Source organism: Ranitomeya imitator, chromosome 4 (genome assembly GCF_032444005.1).
Source record: "Ranitomeya imitator isolate aRanImi1 chromosome 4, aRanImi1.pri, whole genome shotgun sequence".
In the NCBI taxonomy this organism is placed as follows: domain Eukaryota; kingdom Metazoa; phylum Chordata; class Amphibia; order Anura; family Dendrobatidae; genus Ranitomeya; species Ranitomeya imitator.
In genome coordinates this window covers 463,272,147-463,289,049 of record NC_091285.1, presented here as the reverse complement: position 1 = coordinate 463,289,049, position 16,903 = coordinate 463,272,147, and the positions used below count along the sequence as shown (strand labels likewise).

General features: G+C 44.1%; 1 long non-coding RNA gene across 1 annotated transcript; it reads left to right on the top strand.

Annotated features, from left to right (window-relative positions):
- Window positions 1-2,049: 2,049 nt before the first annotated feature.
- LOC138674206 (uncharacterized) lies at window positions 2,050-13,236 on the top strand. Its single transcript, XR_011320529.1, has 2 exons — window positions 2,050-2,211; window positions 13,088-13,236. It is a non-coding gene; the product is annotated as an uncharacterized lncRNA (long non-coding RNA).
- Window positions 13,237-16,903: the final 3,667 nt, after the last annotated feature.

Here is a 16,903-nt window from a genome sequence, read left to right as displayed (position 1 = left end):
ATTGGCCAATTTATGCGCTAAGCATTCTCAATTTTTCCTATTTCTAGTGCAGTAATGCAAGTCAATTTTCATATTTCATATTTCATGTTTTAGCATTTTAGTGTGCTGCTTCTGTTTGAACAGTCTGATGAAATAGTCATAGGCAGAGATCCAAATCATACTTGAAACTTGAATGCTTAATTATAGACATATAAAAGGCTTAAGACAAATAAACACAAGGTGTACCCTGTAGGTGGAACTCCCATGCTGTCCTGCACAATAAAATAAGAGCTATATAAATATACTTTCAGTAGCCAAGTGTTATATCAAAAAGAATCATGTGCTCTGTCTAGCAGATACATAAATGACATAAATCAATCAAATGAATCGCAAAGTATGGGTAACACATGAGTACTGAGAAGAGATGGAAAAAATCCCAAAAATGAATGAGCCCACTAATAAACTCATATGCCGGGTAAGTAACTGTAATTGTATAGAAATAAACATTAGGTCACAAAGTATTAGGTCATATTACCTCAAAACACCTGGGCCACAACTGAAGCAGGATAGTCAGGATATTCCCCCTCACCCTGACGTGCGTTTCGCCCTTAGCTTCTTCTCCCCTTAGCTTCTTTCTATTCAATTACAGGTACTAACCCTGTATATGAGTTTATTACTGGGCCCATTCACTTTTGGTATGTTTTCCATCTCATTTCAGTACTCATGTGTTACCCATACTTTGGGATGCATTTGTTTGATTTATGTCATTTATGTATCTGCTATACAGAGGATGTGATTCTTTTTGATATAACACCTGGTTACTGACAGTATATTTATATAGCTCTTATCTTATTGTGCAGGACAGCACATAAGATCCCCCAACAGGGTACATGTTGTGTTTATTTGTCTTAAAGGGAACCTGTCATCCCCAGAATCGATGGTGAGGTAAGCTCACCGTCATCAGGGGCTTATCTACAGCATTCTGTAATGCTGTAGATAAGCCGCCGATGTTACCTGAAAGAGGAGAAAAAGAGGTTAGATTATACTCACCCAGGGGCGGTCCTGCTCCGATGGGTGTCTCAGGTCCGGAACAGCGCCTCCCATCTTCATTTCATGACGTCCTCTTCTGGTCTTCATGCCGCGGCTCCGGCGCAGGCGTACTTTGTCTGCCCTGTTGAGGGCAGAGCAAAGTACTGCAGTGCACAGGCGCCGGAAAGGTCAGAGAGGCCCGGCGCCTGCGCATTGCAGTACTTTGCTCTGCCCTCAACAGACAGACAAAGTATGCCTGCGCCAGAGCCGTGGCATGAAGACCAGAAGAGGACGTCATGGAATGAAGATGGGAGGCACCGGAGCGGACCTGAGACACCTATTTGACCGGACCGCAGTGGGACCGCCCCTGGGTGAGTATAATCTAACCTCTTTTTCTCCTCTTTCAGGTTACATCGGGGGCTTATCTACAGCATTACAGAATGCTGTAGATAAGCCCCTGATGACGGCGAGCTTACCTCACCATCGATTTTGGGGGTGACAGGTTCCCTTTAAGCCTTTTATATGTCTGTAATAAAGCATTCGAGCTTTAAGTATGATTTGGATCTCTTCCTATGACTAGTTCATTAGACTGGTCTTTGTTGTTTTAGTTTAGCAGTTTTGTCTGGAGCAATCCTTAAAATAAAGACGTGAATATAATATATATATTTTTTTATTAGAGAACTGATTTCAATGTAGATCACTGTGATAATGTTTTAAGGTGTTCCAATGTGTTGCTCATTAACCATGTGATCAATTGTACTGTACACATTGAAAAATGCAATTCTGTACAATGAGAGTTAATAATTACATTTACATTTATTTTTGTTGGCCAAAGAATAGTTCACTTTTGCAAACCTCAGAGGATGATGTTTCTGGAGGCTGCTGATGCTGGCACCACAGAGGAGTCAGTCACAGAGAACATGGGATGTATCTGAATGTGAAAAGGAAGAAAAAAAATCTCTTTGTGCGTGCAGCTCTTTGTTTTCATTCCCAGCAGCACAATAGCCGCCCAATTCATAGCTAAGTGCTATTCATTCTCTAAATAAACCCGCATGTGTTGAGATGTTCTCCTTAGCTCTACAGAGTCTTCTCGTGCCTGCCTGGGGAAAAATGAATATCTTGTTGTTCCTTCCATTTAATGGTTTCTATCACCGCATTTATCTCAACACCGCACTTCTACTGCCCCTCACTGGAACATGACAGGTATAACGACATTCAGCGCTGAAATAATTGCAGATTGGTGAATAATTTTTTTTTAGTTCTTCGTAACATCAAATATTAGATAAATGAGCACAATACATCACTTTTACATTGCAACAGCACAGATATAACCTCAATCCATTGCAGTGTAGTTACGTTATATATTTACATTTTTAGCAATTTTCAAAAAACCGAGGTCTCTGCGAGGTTCCCCAATCCCACCAAGCCACGTGCTCAATGGCAACCTCTGTTGATGTCAGACAAGTGGAGCTTCTTCATTCTTTCGTAGACAACAGCTTTCAGTATTCATTATTGGCCCATATGGAAATTATAGAGAAAAAGATAGATATCGCTCTGGTGATTGTGGCTTGTCATGTATTATATAATGGCCCATTCGTTTAAGTGGCCGGTATTTCACATTACCTTTCCCTTACATTGGAGTGGTAATGTATGGCAAGGAGCAGCTGTCCTCCAGGGTAACAACTGATCTCCCTGGATTCTCTAGTGTATTATTCATGTGATAACCCCTTTAAGCAATACTTCTTTTCCCAGGGCATTATGTAGGCTTTTGAGAATAAGGCATGAAAAGTATCTGTCTATTTCCTATACTGAAAGACTGTGCAGTGAAGCAGGAGAAGAGGTCACCAGTAAAATGTTCCTGTCTCAGCAAATTCTTGCTATACCTTGCCATAAATAGACCGTCTCCTATGTTTAGACAGAGTGCCTCATGCTTTTTAAGATGTCTAAGGATAGCTTGAATAACTAGATCCTGTATACTAACAACATGGCTAATATATTGATATTTAGATATTCATGTTTAGGTTTCGTGGAGCAATAGCTACTGTGTGCTAGCTGTAATAATAGCTTGAAGCATTTACAGAATTTTCCTTATTTCATTGATATTTCATTATTGATTTGTTAGTGTAGTTAATAGCATTTTCATGTTTTCCTATCTACAGGATTAGCTGTTCCATCACTCCTATAGAAGTGAATGGAGCGGTGGTCTAACATGCACACCACTGCTCCTTTCACACAGGGAACCCATTCATCAGATATGGTAAAATTCAACTGAATATAATGTTTTCCAGACAAGGTCGCCTTGTTGTAGCTGGTGGGCACTCATGAATTGGCCAATTTCTGCACTAAGTACATTCAGTTTTATAATGATACTAGCTGAACAGCCCGGCGTTTCCTGGGCATAGTAAATATCTGTGGTTAGTTATAGCACCTTACTTCTCTTATTATCCCATCACGCCTCTCATTTTCCCCCTCACATCTCTCATTTTCTCCCTTACACCTCTCATTTTCCCCCTCATTCCTCTTATTTTCCCCCTCACTCCTCTCATTCCCCCCTAACACTTCTCATTTCGACCTCACATCTGTCATTTTCCGATCACTCCACTATTTTCCCTCACTCTTCTCATTTTCACCTCACACCCCTCTTTTTGACCTCACACCTCTCATTTTCCCCTCAGTATATACATGTTTGTCATCTCCCTTATATATAGTATACACCTGTATGTCATCTCCTGTATATAGTATATACCTGTATGTCATCTCCTCTGTAAATAGTATATACCTGCTGTATGTCATCTCCTCCTATATATTGTATATACCTATGTGTCATCTCCTTCTGTATATACTATATATCTGTATGTCATCTCTTCTGTATATACTATATACCTGTATGTCATCTCCTCCTATATAGTATATACCTGTATGTCATCTCCTGTATATAGTATATACCTGTATGTCATCTCCCCTGTATATAGTATATGCCTGCTGTATGTCATCTCCTCCTCTATATACCTATATGTCATCTCCTCTTTTATATAGTATATACCTGTATGTCATCTCTTCCTGCATATAGTATATATGTATGTCATCTATTCCTGTATATAGTATATACCTGTAAGTCATCTCCTCCTGTATATAGTATATACCTGTATGTCATCTCCTCCTGTATATACTATGTACCTGTATGTCATCTCCTCCTGTATATAGTATATACCTGTGTGTCATCTCCTCCTGTATATAGTATATACCTGTGTGTCATCTCCCTTGTATATAGTATATACCTGTGTGTCATCTCCCCTGTATATAGTATACACCTGTGTGTCATCTCCTCCTGTATATAGTATATACCTGTATGTCATCTCCTCCTGTATCTATATATATAATTGTCTAAGGGTTTTTCCGTCTGTCTGTCTGTCTGTCTGTCTGTCCTGGAAATCCCGGCTCTCTGATTGGTCGAGGCCGCCAGGCCTCGACCAATCAGAGACCGGCACAGCATCGACGTAGAAATCCCGCGTCTCTGATTGGTCGAGGCCGCCAGACCTTGACCAATCAGCAACGGGCACAGCGACGATGATGTCATAATGGTTGCCATGGCGACGATGATGTCATAAAGGTTGCCTCGACCAATCAGCAACGGGCACAGTCTGCCGCGAATTCTGGAATCATCATTGTCCATATATTACAGGGACATGCATATTCTAGAATACCCGATGCGTTAGAATCGGGCCACAATCTAGTATAGTATATACCTGTAAGTCATATCCTCCTGTATCTATATATATAATTGCCTAAGGGTTTTTCCGTCTGTCTGTCTTTCTGTCTGTCTGTCTTTCTGTCTGTCTGTCCTGGAAATCCTGCGTCTCTGATTGGTCGAGGCCGCTAGGCCTCGACCAATCAGCGACGGGCACAGTATCGACGTAGAAATCCCGTGTCTCTGATTGGTCGAGACTGCCAGGCCTCGACCAATCAGCGACGGGCACAGCGACGATGATGTCATAAAGGATGTAGACATCCCGCGTCTGATTGGTCGAGGCCCCCAGGCCTCGACCAATCAGCGATGGGCACAGTATCGATGTAGATGTCATAATGGTTGCCATGGCGACGATGATGTCATAAAGGTTGCCTCGACCAATCAGCGACGGGCACAGTCTGCTGCGAATTCTGGAATCATCATTGTCCATATACTACGTGGAAATACATATTCTAGAATACCCGATGCATTAGAATCGGGCCACAATCTAGTATAGTATATACTTGTAAGTCATCTCCTCCTGTATACAGTATATACCTGTATGTCATCTCCTCCTGTATATAGTATATACCTGTGTGTCATCTCCTCCTGTATATAGTATATATCTGTGTGTCATCTCCTCCTGTATATAGTATATATCTGTGTGTCATCTCCCCTGTATATAGTATATACCTGTGTGTCATCTCCTCCTGTATATAGTATATACGTGTGTCATCTGCTCCTGTATATAGTATATACCTGTGTGTCATCTCCTCGTGTATATAGTATGTACCTGTATGTCATCTCCTCCTGTATATAGTATATACCTGTGTGTCATCTCCCCTGTATATAGTATATACCTGTGTGTCATCTCCCCTGTATATAGTACAGTATGTACCTGTATGTCATCTCCCCTGTATATAGTATATACCAGTGTGTCATCTCCTCCTGTATATAGTATATACCTGTGTGTCATCTCCCCTGTATATAGTATATACCAGTGTGTTATCTCTTCCTGTATATAGTATATACTTGTATGTCATCTCCTCCTGTATATAGTATGTACCTGTATGTCATCTCCTCCTGTATTAGACCTCGTTCACACGTTATTTGGTCAATATTTTTACCTCAGTATTTGTAAGCTAAATTGGCAGCCTGATAAATCCCCAGCCAACAGGAAGCCCTCCCCCCTGGCAGTATATATTAGCTCACACATACACATAATAGACAGGTCATGTGACTGACAGCTGCTGTATTTCCTATATGGTACATTTGTTGCTCTTGTTTTTTTTGAAGGATAATACCAGACTTGTGTGTGTTTTAGGGCGAGTTTCATGTGTCAAGTTGTGTGTGTTGAGTTGCATGTGGCGACATGCATGTAGCGACTTTTGTGAGATGAGTTTTGTGTGGCGACATGCGCGTATCAACTTTTTGTGTGTCGAGTTGAATGTGACAGGTTAGTGTAACAAGTTGTGTGCAGCAAGTTTTGCTCATGGTGAGTTTTGCGCGTGGTGAGTTTTATGTGTGGTGCGTTTTGAGTATGTGCAAGTTTTGTGTGAGGCAACTTTTGCATGTGTTGCAACTTTTGTGCATGTGGCAATTTTTCCACGTGTGCAAGTTTTGCGTGTGGCGAGTTTTCCATGAGGTGAGTTTTGCACGTGTGGTGACTTTTGCGTGAACCTAGTTTTGCATGTGGCGAGTTTTGACTGGCGACTTTTGTTTTTCGACTTTTATGTGGCGAGGTTGGTGTATGTGTGGTGAAATGTGTGCTGAGGGTGGTATATGTGTTCAAGCACGTGGTAGTGTGTGGCGCTTTTTGCGTGTGTGTTCATATCCCCGTGTGTGGTGAGTATCCCATGTCGGGGCCCACCTTAGTAACTGTACGGTATATACTCTTTGGCACCATCACTCTCACTCTTTAAGTCCCCCTTGTTCACATCTGGCAGCTGTCAATTTGCCTCCAACACTTTTCCTTTCACCTTTTCCCCATTATGTAGATAGGGGCAAAATTATTTGGTGAATTGGAACGCGCAGGGTTAAAATTTCACCTAACAACATAGCCTATGACGCTCTCGGGGTCCAGACGTGTGACTGTGCAAAATTTTGTGGCTGTAGCTGCGACGGTGCAGATGCCAATCCCAGACATACACACATGCACACATACACACACACATTCAGCTTTATATATTAGATTCTATATAGCAGTTTAAATTTCTTATATTTCAGTGTTTGGTGACATTTTAGAGCTTATAGCATGCTGGTGTATTCTTTTGTTAGTATATTACCTGAACTTACATAAACTACATATTTTCCAACATACATTATTTGATATATTGCTAATAAATTAGTGTTTTTTTTATTCTGAGGTTACCTTCATTATTTTACAAAATGTTTCTATAAGTACTAGGGGATACATTACTATGAAATGAAGATCCATATATAATCCTAAAGCATAATTATAATTAATACAGGATAAGATCTAATGCAAATGTGTGCTACATAGCCTCTGGCCTGTGGTTTATCGTCATTTCTATTTAATGATGGCAATTCCAGGGTGTCGGGCATTTATAAGATAAAATACTGGCTTTGATTGTGTGGAGGAAGCTAGAAGCAATCTAAATGAACAAAACTAAAAAAAAGAAAAATATATATTTTGCGGAAAAAATAAAAAGAAACAATTCAGAGTTATACAAATATATGTGTAGTGCTATATCCAGACAATTTATGAATAAACGAGCAATTACTGGTTTAATTACAATATGACAGCTAAGAAATAAGAAATTAGAAAAGTAATATTAAGCAAAAAATAAAAGTACAGCTACAAGAAAAAAAGTGTATTCTTTGAAATTACCTAAAGCTCTGCAGTCATTAATAAAATGTGGTCTGATAGTTTCCAAAGTCACAATTAGGCTACGGTCACACTATCAGTATTTGATCAGTATTTTACATCAGTATTTGTAGACAAAATCAGGAGTGGAACATGCAGAGGAAAAGTACTGTATTTTTCGCTTTATAAGACGCACCTGATTATAAGACGCATCCCCAAATTTGGTGAAGAAAAAGAGAAAAAAATATTTTTATGTTAAATGGGGGTCTGTCTTATAATGCCAGTGTCCATCTTACAAATCATTTGTCCATTATCCTGGTATCTATATAACCCCCATCCTTGTGCTGGCACATGCCCCCCTGTGCTGCTGTCAGTCACATGCCCCTCTGGTCACTATATGCCCCCCTGTGCTGCTGGCAGACACATGCCCCCCTGTGCTGCTGGCAGGCACATGCCCCCCTGGTCACTATATGCCCCCCTGTGTTGCTGGCAGACACATGCCCCCCAGGGTAACTATATGCCCTCCTTGTGCTGCTGGCAGGCACATGCTCCCCCTGAGTCACTATATGCCCCCTTGTGCTGGCAGGCACATGCCCCCCTGGTCACAATATGTCCCCTTGTGCTGCTGGCAGGGACATGCCCCCCTGGTTCACTATATGCCCCTCTGTGCTGCTGGCAGGCACTTGCCCCCCTGGTTCACTGTATGCCCCCCTGTGCTGCTGGCAGGCACATGCCCCCCTGGTTCACTATATGCCCCCTGTGCTGCTGGCAGGCACATGCCCTCTTGGGTCACTATATGCCACTCTGTGCTGGCAGGCACATGCCCCCGGTCACAATATGCCCCCCTGTGCTGGCCGGGATATGCCCCCTGTGTTGCTCGCAGACACATGCCCCCCCTGTACTGCTGGCAGACACATGCCCCCTTGTACTGCTGGTAGATACATGCCCCCCCCCTGTACTGCTGGCAGACACATGCCCCCTTGTACTGCTAGCAAACACATGCCCCCTTGTACTGCTGGCAGACACATGCCCCCCCTGTACTGCTGGCAGACACATGCCCCCTTGTACAGACACATGCCCCCCCCTGTGCTGCTGGCAGACACATGCCCCTCCTGTACTGCTGGCAGGCACATGATAAAATAACAAACACTTAACTCACCTTCAGATGATGGCTCTGTGCTCACAGCTCCTTGGTTGCTTCCTGCTTCCCAGGCATCGGATCATGTGACCTGGGCACACAGTGATGTCATCACTGTGCTGTGCCGATCACATGATCGGATGTCAGCACAGACACAGGAAGCAACCGAGGAGCTGGGAGCACGGAGCCATCATCAGAAGGTGAGTTAAGTGTTTGTTATTTTATCATGTGCCTGCCAGCAGCACAGGGGGAGCATGTAAAAGTGACAGTGGGGCCATATCCATGATGGGAGGGGGAGATGCAGGCACATGTAATATTCGCTGCTCCCCTGTGAATCAACTCCTGCAGCTTCAGCACTGAGGTGATGGACAGCAGGTGCAGTGAATATTACATGAGGCTAATGAGCGGGAGCACAGGACCCCCTGCTGTCTCTGCAGCCTGCAGCCAGCCCACTCCAGCCCCCTGACACCACTCCAGAGCTGCTCCCCCTCCTCTACAGCACCATGTGCAAAGTTTGCGGATCATGTGCGGATACCATATCCTTGTTAAAAAAAAATTTTTAAATAAAAAATAGTTTTATACTCACCTTCTTGCGTCACCCGGATCCAGCCCAGGCCTTAGCGATGCTCCTGGCAGCTCCCATTCCCAGTAATGCCTTGCAACAATGACCTGTGATGACATAGCGGTCTTGCGTGATGTTACGTCATCTGGGGTCATTGTAGCGAGGCATCACTGGGAACGGGAGTTGCCGGGAGCATCACAAGCATCGGGAAGACTGCGGGGGCCGCCAGAAGGTGAGAATATCACGATTTTTTTTTAAAATTATTTTTAACATTATATCTTTTTACTATTGATGCTGTATAAGCAGCATCAATAGTAAAAAGTTGGTCACACTTATCAAACACTATGTTTGACAAGTATGACCAACCTGTCAGTCAGTTTTCCAAGCGATGCTACAGATCGCTTGGAAAACGCTAGCATTCTGCAAGCTAATTACGCTTGCAAAACGCTAGTGTTTAGTGGGAATACGCATGCCAATTCCGCATGCGTTTTACCCGCAGCAGGAAGTTGCGGAATTGCCGCGGAAATTTCCAAAGCAATTCAGCAACATGTATGCATAGCCACATGCGCCATCCCCACAGAGGCACCGATGGATGCACCAACAGATATCCTGACAAAGGCATAAGAGCCAAAACGTTTGAAACTAAATCTGTTATTCACTGGTCGGTGTAATAAAGATTCCTCTATTTAATCACTACTCAAGTTCTGTCTTCTGTGTTGAAGGACCTTGACTATTGGTTATACTCGGATGACTTCCGAATGCAGTCACGCACCTATAGACTTACAGTGGGGCAAAAAAGTATTTAGTCAGTCAGCAATAGTGCAAGTTCCACCACTTAAAAAGATGAGAGGCGTCTGTAATTTACATCATAGGTAGACCTCAACTATGGGAGACAAACTGAGAAAAAAAAATCCAGAAAATCACATTGTCTGTTTTTTTAACATTTTATTTGCATATTATGGTGGAAAATAAGTATTTGGTCAGAAACAAAATTTCATCTCAATACTTCGTAATATATCCTTTGTTGGCAATGACAGAGGTCAAACTTTTTCTGTAAGTCTTCACAAGGTTGCCACACACTGTTGTTGGTATGTTGGCCCATTCCTCCATGCAGATCTCCTCTAGAGCAGTGATGTTTTGGCTTTTCGCTTGGCAACACGGACTTTCAACTCCCTCCAAAGGTTTTCTATAGGGTTGAGATCTGGAGACTGGCTAGGTCACTCCAGGACCTTGAAATGCTTCTTACGAAGCCACTCCTTCATTGCTCTGGCGGTGTGCTTTGGATCATTGTCATGTTGAAAGACCCAGCCACGTTTCATCTTCAATGCCCTTGCTGATGGAAGGAGGTTTGCACTCAAAATCTCACGATACATGGCCCCATTCATTCTTTCATGTACCCGGATCAGTCGTCCTGGCCCCTTTACAGAGAAACAGCCCAAAGCATGGTGTTTCCACCACCATGCTTTACAGTAGGTATGGTGTTTGATGGATGCAACTCAGTATTCTTTTTCTTCCAAACACGACAAGTTGTGTTTCTACCAAACAGTTCCAGTTTGGTTTCATCAGACCATAGGACATTCTCCCAAAACTCCTCTGGATCATCCAAATGCTCTCTAGCAAACTTCAGACGGGCCCGGACATGTACTGGCTTAAGCAGTGGGACACGTCTGGCACTGCAGGATCTGAGTCCATGGTGGCATAGTGTGTTACTTATGGTAGGCCTTGTTACATTGGTCCCAGCTCTCTGCAGTTCATTCACTAGGTCCCCCCGCGTGGTTCTGGGATTTTTGCTCACCGTTCTTGTGATCATTCTGACCCCACGGGGTGGGATTTTGCGTGGAGCCCCAGATCGAGGGAGATCATCAGTGGTCTTGTATGTCTTCCATTTTTTAATTATTGCTCCCACTGTTGATTTCTTCACTCCAAGCTGGTTGGCTATTGCAGATTCAGTCTTCCCAGCCTGGTGCAGGGCTACAATTTTGTTTCTGGTGTCCTTTGACAGCTCTTTGGTCTTCACCATAGTGGAGTTTGGAGTCAGGCTGTTTGAGGGTGTGCACAGGTGTCTTTTTATACTGATAAAAAGTTTAAACAGGTGCCATTACTACAGGTATTGAGTGGAGGAAAGAGGATACTCTTAAAGAAGAAGTTACAGGTCTGAGAGAGCCAGAAATCTTGATTGTTTGTTTCTGACCAAATACTTATTTTCCACCATAATATGCAAAAAAAAATGTTAAAAAAACAGACAATGTGATTTTCTGGATTTTTTTTCTCAGTTTGTCTCCCATAGTTGAGGTCTACCTATGATGTAAATTACAGATGCCTCTCATCTTTTTAAGTGGTGGAACTTGCACTATTGCTGACTGACTAAATACTTTTTTGCCCCACTGTATATGAGTGCGCGTGATCCGATCATTGAATGCACCCGCAGCATAGCAGATCAGCACTGCCAAATAGTATAATATTGTTCTGAGTGCTATTCGATAAAACATCACATAGCACTCGGTCGTGTTATACAGTAGTGTGAGCGAGCCCTAACGACAATACTCATTCAGGATAAAGATAAAGTTCACCAGCTTGTTAGTTACGCTCTGGACATCCACAAATACATGGCAATTGAGATATCATGATGGACTCAGTTTCAGCTTACGGTGAAGGGGATTGCTTGTTCGATTGTGATCAAGTAATAACTGTAACTGTTATGTGGTATACGTCTCTAAAATTTGCAGGCTATGCATTGCCATTCATTGGGAGATCCTGCCATACATTCATTTATTCGGCTGTGAAGCTTAGGCTAGTTTCACACTTGCGGTTGAGTCCGCAGCGTCTTGTCTGCAACCGCAAACGCATGCAAAAACTCATGCAAACACATGCTAACGCAGCGTTTTTTATCCGCATCAACTTACGCATGACGGAAAAAAACCCGCTGCATTTGCATGTGTTTTTTGCATGCGTTTTTTGCATGCGTTTGTGCTTTTTCTGCGTATGCATTCAATATTTCCAGGAGGGCGTGTCTCAACGGGCATGTCTAAATCAGTTCCTGGACATGTGTAGTCCGAAGTACGCAAGCGCAGTGAACGCATGTGTACGCAAATACATGCGTAAGCATGCATTCCCATAGACATTAATGCGTTTTTTTAACCCACTCATTTGCATGCGCATGCTTGTGCATATTTTACAGCAATTTGCCACCTCAAAAATTGCAACATGGTGTGTTAGCCGCGCCCAGCCGCACAACGCGAAAAGATGCATGCGTAAGCAAACGCAGGCGAAAGCATGCAAACGCATGTACCTGCATCCACAATGTTAAAGAAATGAAATCAAGACGCATGCAGATGTATGCATCAGAAACGCTGCGGACACAACCGAAAATGTGAAACCAGCCTTATTTATATATTTAGCTCACTTACATAACAACATTAATTCCACTGCGCTTTACAGTCATCATCATCAATATCCCCAATGGGGCTCACAATCTAAATTCCCTATCAGTATGTTTTGGAGTGTGGGAGGAAACCAGAGAACCCGGAAGAAACCCACGGTGAGAACATACAAACTCCTTACAGATGTTGTCCTTGGTCGGATGTACGCTCAGGGACACAATGAGATCACATTCACTTGTATTATGCTGCGATGATGCAGTGATTCTTAGTCATCTTTGGCTAATGATTTACGAAACAGGAGATTGTTTTTGCCCATAATTTTCAGTTCTGGAATACTTGACCTATCACAAGCAGGATGCAGAGAAGTCTAGCAGAAGCTGTATCATGCAGAAATCACTAAGAAGCTGAAGTATTAAGTCATTTATCCCTTTCTCCTTGCCCTTAGGAGTCAAAGCAAAGCAGAGTTATGAGACTGACCCCTCTGCAGTACTGGAGGCATCATTGGAAATGCATTTGGAGAGCCCTAAGAAGATATCAATATGGCAGACAACCTAGAATTGACGCATCAATAAAACTAGTTAGACACAAGACATACATATGATCCTCTATTTTAATCTTTAATAATTGTCTATGCTATGTTATATAGGCAAAAAGTGTTGACTCTTGTCTCAGTGGTGCGTTAAACATTGTGACACATGAGAAGTCCACAAATTGCTAAGAAACAACGAACATACAGTATGTAGGTAGATACACTTACATAACAGTGTACAATAGGTTTCTCTGAACACCATTAGTGCATAGTATATACATGCACAAGACATTCATGTATATGCTTGTCCAATCACTGTGACTGAACTGTTTTGACATTTCAGCCTCCAGTCATGTTAAGTCTATAATATATCATATTTTTGGCCTTTACCTCCAAGCTATAGAACTATTATTCAAGTGCAGATACCGTAGTCCCCGCAATACAAGAGCAAGGCATCTTCCGTATACACAGATTATCTGGGTGCACGTCTTTCTGCAGCCTAAGGATGGTCGTGTATCATGTATCCTGTGATCTGGGAGCTATCACATAACACATACAATTGTTCCCACCCCAGACATGAGGCACCAACAATGAGGGCTGTAATCTGTCAGGAAATGTGCTGTCCCTCTGGGAACGGTGTTGCTGGTTAGTGCTGAGTTGTTAAAGGGCTAGCGGACAATGGCTTTGTTTTATAACCTCCTTTGTCAGCCAAGTAAAAAGGATTATTTTCTCTGTATAGGCTGCATTTTGCCACATTCATCTGCATTAGTAGCAGGTCGACAAACTAAAATAAAGGTGGCCACACACTTTAAATGGATGCCAATCTGACCCATCGATTACTTCGGTCTGGCTGGCCATCTAATGTGTATAGAGGGTTATCAAAAACTTTGGCCCACAGCAGATGTCAGGAAAAGTCGGATTAGACTAATGGATTTCACTATGTCTTATTTTCTCAAAGGAGATAAACGGTTGGTGTTTCTGGCCGTGGCTTTGCCCTTCTTCCTATTGGGGATAGACACTTGCGAATGTGGGACCCCAGGAGTTCAGGTACCACAGTAGTGCTGTCTTCCTCACGGGGAGGATAGTGCTATGTCTGGAGACAAGTGAGATTTCCTTTGGTACGCTTACACACACACACAACACCTTCCACTTCCAGGCCAGGAGGGGGAGCTCCAAGCCCTGTTTTGGGGCAGCTTCCCTCAATAAAGATCCTGGTTTGGAGGCGGAGACAGCTCAGTTTGTAGCAGAAGTCTGTGTGTGAGGACAGACAGGAGTGGAGCACAGAGGAAAGTGAAAGCTCCAGGAGGCCATGAGCAGGCCTCTGAAGAGTATCAGCGCAAGAATCCAGGTACCGGGAGCCCGAGTTTTTTATGGATTATAAAACACAGAGCAGAACCAGAGGGTACTGTTCTACAAGGACTTTGCCTATAATTACCTGTGGCACAGCAGCACCTAGGAGCCTGGAGTCACCGAGAACAGACCCCAGTTCACACAGCCCGAGCTGCCTGCCATACAGGTACCTGTCTTAGGGCAGCAGAATGATTAAAGACCTTGTTGAGACACTTAGTGGCAGCAGGGACTTAGAGACAGAAAGCACAGAGTGGTAGGCTCCCACCTGACTTACCATGGGGAACTCGCTTGTCTCTGGACTGCCCGGACTTCTATGCCTGCCCTGTGATCTGGTGCTCTGGACTGTGGATGCTGAAGCCTTCAGTAAAGGTAAAGAGACTGCAACCTTGTGTCCTCATTCTTATCTGTACCTCTCACCATATAACAATCTACACACCGGGAGCCCTGGGGATATACTTCACCTGTGGGAAGTTATGCCATCTAGCTGCCATAACATCACCCCAGTGGACCCCTTAAAGCAGCGTCGGTCCCCACTGACCGAATACCACAGGTTGCGTCACGAACATAAACTCTATCCCTTTGAAGACCTTTCCCTTTTACATGGGCGCCCTGGGCCACGGACCGGGTCGCAGCCACCATGACATCCCCCAGTGAACATCGGGCCCGGTACCGAGTAACCCCTGGCCCACGGGGCGACTCATCTTGGCGTCATGAACGGGATTTACTGACCCTGAAAATTGGGTCATGTGCGCCTAAAGGACTGTGAGTAACTGTTTTTTGCCAGAGACTGTGTATTGTGAATTGCCGCCCAAATCCGCCATTGCCATGCCGCGTGGAGCACGAGGAGGAGGAGACATACCTTCGTGGGCGGAGCCAGCCAAAAAGAGCACGAAGCAGAAAAAGGGTGCCGCGCTGCTGAGAAGAACGCCGGAAGTGAAGACGTCGTACAGCGGAGCCACAAGAAAAGACGCTGCAAAGTGCCGAACGGAGCACTGGAGGAACCATCGCAGATTCCGGAGAGGAGATGTCAGCTTCTACCAGGTCTGCAAGGGGAGGAACCATGTCTAATTCGGGAGGGGAGTTGGAGGCGGTCGCAGCCGCAGACCTCATAGCACCCCCAGGCCTAGCAGCGGATGCACCTGCAGGCCCAATGATGCCCCCGGGCCCCGCGGAGGATGCAGCCGCAGTCCCCGTACCGCTAATCGAGGCCGCAGCTCCCATTAGCCACCCGGATGCCGCCACAGCTACAGTGGCCATCATGCCCCTCTCCATGCTGTACTTACCTGGAGCAGCCTGGCTTCTGCAATATTCTGGCGAACCTCATATGTTCACCGATTTTAAAGAAAAACTCTGTAGCCTGTTGGAAGTGTATTCCCTGACAGAGCATCAGAAGATTCATAGTCTAACTGGCCAACTGTCTGAAGCGGCCCTGAGGGAGGTAAAAGGACTGTGCAGCAGATCTTTGCTAAGCTCAAAGTTACTTTTGACACCCGCACCACTGCAGAGATAAAGATGAAGTTCTTCGGGTGTAAGCAAAAAGCCGAAGACAGTATACGAGACTATGCACTTAATTTGCAGGAGGCACTCCGGGCTGTTGAACAAGTAGATCCTAGCAGCATACAGGACGCAGATAAACTTTTGAAAGAGCAGTTCATTGAGGGGTTTCTATCTCATACCCACAAGGCTCAATTACGTATCCTGGCTTTGCAGAACCCTAACCAAGACTTTGCTCAATTTAAGGACAACGCCATGCGGGTGTTGCACGAACTTCCACCCAGCCGTGCAGTACCTCCTAAGCTGCCAGCCCTGAGTCTATGTTTGGATGTGCAGGTCAGGTTTTTGAAATGTATTCTCTAGCCTTCTGATCGTGCACTCCGCCTCCTAGCTTCAGGTGTTTTAATTACAGCAGGTCCAATACCCCTCCACAGAGAGAGAGAATTTTAGTCTAAGAAGAGGTTTCACATGTACCCATTCAGATGGAGACATTTATTCTCAGCGAGGTAAGGCAAGCGTAGGACCTGGTATAAGAGAGATGCCGTAAAGAGGCTACCAGGTACACATAAAATTGGCCATTTTTATGCGCTAAAAGCTCTCATTTTTCATATTTCTAGTGCAGTAATGCAGTTCAAATTTCGTGTTTTCAAGTTTGCATGTTTTAGCGCTGCAGTGTGCTGCCTTATTTACTTAACTATATACGAGTTGGCGACTCTAGGTTCAGCACCTGTTCACACTGAGTCTATGTTTGGATGTGCAGGTCAGGTTTTTGAAATGTATTCTCTAGCCTTCTGATCGTGCACTCCGCCTCCTAGCTTCAGGTGTTTTAATTACGGCAGGTCCAATACCCCTCCACAGAGAGAGAGAATTTTAGTCTAAGAAGAGGTT